The following is a 4,276-nucleotide window of genomic DNA, read 5'->3' as shown; positions in this document are numbered from 1 at the left end:
GTTGAACCTTTAACAGTAAGTATGTTTGGAAACTTGCCTCCACTGGCATGGAAAGCATTCTTACCATTTTGAACACTTGAAGAGACACAAATAGAAAAGAGATGCTATTATGCCTGTTAAAATGTTTGTAAAGCAATTGTTTTTCTGTTTTATCCTGAACACTCTGATTCAGATAATTTGGCACTTGATATTTTTTATTGTACTTTAGTAATATTGTTGGTTTTGCTTGTTAAAATTATTTATTGAACTCACATGAACATTCAGAAATAAAGCCTTCATAAAACAGAACTTAAAATTCTTATTAATTTTTCAGCTCAGCTCAGAAAATGCCTGTTGTGTATTAGGCCAAACTACTGTGTCAAGTTTGTGATAACAAGCTACAGGATCACTGATGTCAACAGATTTTATTCTACTGGGTAAGACAGGCAGTTTCTTTCTTTTTTTTTTTTATCCTCACCCAAGGACATTTTTCCCTTTTTTGTTCAGGTAGAGTGGGAGGGAGAGAGAGGAACATCGATGTGAAAGGAACACATCAAGTGGCTGCCACCCGCACAACCGACCAGGGCTGGGGACAAACTGCAACCAAGGTACATGCCCTTAGCGGGAACCGAACCCGGGTCTCTTAGGACTGCAGGCCGACGCTCTAACCGCTGAGCCAAACCGGCCAGGGCGAGACAGGCAGTTTCACTACAGTGCAGCAAATGCAATGAAAGAGATTTTTAATGGGTATTACAGACATTTATGTTGCTATGGGACTGTGATGAAGAAGCAGTTAACCCCGCAGGATCTGAGCTGAGGATAAGAAGAAAGGTCAGTAAGAACTGACTAGGGTTAAAAGTGAAACTGTCACTATTTTATTTAATAAATATTCACTATATGTTTACTACGTTCAGGTGCTGGGAACACAGAGATAAAAGCCAAGGCCCTGGCCAGTTTGGCTCACTGGTCCAGAGACAAGCCAAGCCCCTTCCCTCAAGAAAGTCATGGTCTAATAGAGTAAACAAACAATTGGTATCTGATAAGTTCTGTGATTGGAGATAAGCTTGAAGTACTGATAGGAATAGGACTCAGGAGCAGTTTCTAGACACACAGGTCCTTAGCAGTGCATCCGCTAACCCGTTAGCTGTGAAGCCTTTGCTGTCTCTGTTCAGCTCCCTTTGCCACTCCCCTCAACAGCTAGACCAAATCTTCATTCTCTTCATGCCACCAACCCGCTAATACTCTTCTTGCCTCCTCCTTCATGGAGAAGATGGAGATCACCTGGTATTTCCTTAGCTTCCCATGCCCACACCTACTCACTTGTCTGTGTCTCTACTCACCTCAGCTTCTTTTCTCTATCTCAGAAAATGCTGCACACCTTCTGTTTAGTGCTGATCTTTCTAGTATTTGGCTGTTAATCAATTTTACCCATCTTTACCTTCTCACTCTATTGTTGCTCTCCCTCTCCCCAACTTTGTGTTTTGAAAATTTACAAACAAAGAAGAGATGAAAGACTAGAACAGTACATTGGTATAGCATCTACACATACCACTTAGATTCAGTTATGTTTAACGTTTTGCCTTATGCATATGTGTGTATTTGCTTTCAATATATCTGTAGATCTATTTCGGTGTGCTTTTTTTTTTCCTTTTTTCTTTTTTTTTTCTTTTATTGATTATAGAGAGAGAGGAAGTGAAAGGGGGAGAGAGAGAGAAACATCAATGAGAGAGAACATCGATTGACTGCCTCATGCATGCCCCCCACTGGGGATCAGGCCCACAACCTGGGCATGTGTCCTGACCTGAAATCAAACCTGTGACCTCTTGGTGCATGGGTCAATGCTCAATCACTGAGCCACACTGACTGGACTCTACTTCATTTTTGCTGAACCATTTGAATTTAAGCTGCATATAGGACATTTCATCCCTAAATACTTCAACATAAATTTTCTTAAAATAAAGACTTTAACTACATAACTATTACACTATTATTATCACACCAAAGAATAATAACAGTAATTCTCCATACCTAATATTCAGCTCGTATTCAGATATTTCTACTTGTTTCTAAATTGTCTTATAATTGTAGTTGATGTTTATCCAGGATTTTGTTGAGGTTTGTCCATGGTATATGGTTATGTCTCCAGTCTTTTTTTTTCTAGAATTCTTATCCTCTGCCACATTAACTTTATGAAAAATTTAGACCACTGTTTTATAGAATGTCGTACATTTTAGATTTATTTTTTTTTTTAATCTTTATTGTTGAATGTATTACAGATGTTCCTCATTTTCCCCCATTGACCCTCTTCTCCCCACTCCCACCCCCCTCCCGCCTTTTCCCACACTATTGTCTGTGTCCATTGGTTATGCATATAAGTTCTTTGGTTTATTTCTTCCCACGCCCCTACCCCTTTCCCTTTGAGGTTTGTCAGTCTAGCAATGAATTTGTACTTCTTAATCCCCTCACCTTTTTCACCCATTCCCCCAACCCCCCTCCCATCCGGCAACCAACAAAATGTTCTCTGTATCTATGAGAATGTTTCTGCTCTGCCTGTTCATTTTGTCTGTAGATTCCATTGTTGATAGATATGTATTCATTGCCATTTTGTTTCTTCATATATTTTATCTTTTTCTTCAAAAAGACCCTTCATCATTTCATACACTAACAGTTTGGTGGTGATGAACTCCTTTAACTTTTTCTTGTCTGGGAAACTCTTTATATGGCCATCGATTCTAAATGACAGCTTTGCAGGATAGAGTAATCTTGGTTGTAGGTTCTTACTTTTTCATCACTCTGAATATTTCTTGCCACTCCCTTCTGGCCTGCAAAGTTTCTTTTGAGAAATCAGCTGACAGCCTAATGGGAACTCCCTTGTAGGTAACTAGCTGCCTTTCTCTTGCTGCTTTTAAGATTCTCTCTTTGTCTTGAACCTTTTGCATTTTGAAGATGATGTATCTTGGTGTGGGCCTCTTGGGGTTCATCTTGTTTGGGACTCTCTGTGCTTCCTGGACTTGTATGTCTGTTTCCTTCACCAAGTTAGGGAAGTTTTCTGCCATTATTGTTTCAAACAGGTTTTCGATTTCTTGTTCTCTCTCTTCTCCTTCTGGCACCCCCAAGATGTGACTGTTGGCATGCTTGAAGTTGTCCCAGAGGCTCCTTACACTATCCTCATTTTTTGGGATTCTTTTTTCTTTTTGCTGTTCTGATTGGACATTTTTTGCTTCCTTATATTCAAAATTGATGGTTTGCTTCTTGGATTTACGTACTCTACTATTGAATCTGTGTAAAATATTCTTTATTTCAGTTAATGCCTCCTTCATTTCTGACTGTGCATCCATCATTTCTGACTGGTCCTTTTTTATGCTCTTGAGGCCCTCACTAAGTTCACTGAGGTTCTCACTGAGTTCATTGAGCATCCTTATAAGCAGTATTTTGAACTTAGCATCTGTTAGGTTGCTTATCTCCATTTCGCTTAGTTCTCCTCCTGGGGTTTTGTTCTGTTCTTTCATCTGGGACCTGTTACTTTGTCTCCTCATTTTGGCTGCCTCCCTGTGTTTGTTTCTGTGTATTACTTAATGAGCAGTATGGGGCTAGCTGAGACCAGATGCTGCTCGTTTGAAAGAATTTAGGAAAACCTGAAGCAGGATCCAAGACACACCAATCCTATGGTTAAGTAACTGGCACCAGCTTGGTTGGGCCTGAAAGTTGGGTGGGGCGGGGCCTCAGGGAATCACCAGGGCGGGGCTACCAGTGTGAGCCAGGTTGCTGGAGTCCCAGATATGGTGACTGCCGCCCCAGGGAAGGGCTCACCAAAGGAACAAAGGCCTCTGACAGCAGGTTTGTCTTGGAGAAAGCCCCCTGTCCAGCCCTCGCTCCAGTGCCAAACAGCTCAGTTTTTCCCTGTGTGTCTCTGGCGTCCCTCGAGCTGCCTCCCCTCCAAGCTTAGAGGGAGAGAGTTCGATAAGTCTGTGTGCGGGCCCTTTAAGGAGCTGCCTGAGGCTCCAGCTGCGTCAGCTTCCCTGAGCCTCAGTTCCCGCTGGTTTTTCCAGCCAGAAGTTATGGGGACTTCTCCTCCTGGCACTGGAACCCTGAGCGGGGCACCTGGTGTGGGACGGGGACCCCCTCAGTCCTCAGGGAGGACCTTCCCAGCCGAGGTATCCTGATTTTTATCCGCCACACATGGGTGTGGCGCCAGCCGTCATGCCTCCGCCCCTCCTACCAGTCTGGATGTGGCTGCTGCTTTAATTCTGTAGTTGTAGGACTTCCATCAGCTTGATTTCAGGCGGTTTTGAATGAT

This window comes from Molossus molossus, unplaced genomic scaffold (genome assembly GCF_014108415.1).
Source record: "Molossus molossus isolate mMolMol1 unplaced genomic scaffold, mMolMol1.p scaffold_m16_p_13, whole genome shotgun sequence".
Lineage (NCBI taxonomy): Eukaryota > Metazoa > Chordata > Mammalia > Chiroptera > Molossidae > Molossus > Molossus molossus.
This window is presented reverse-complemented; position numbering follows the sequence as displayed.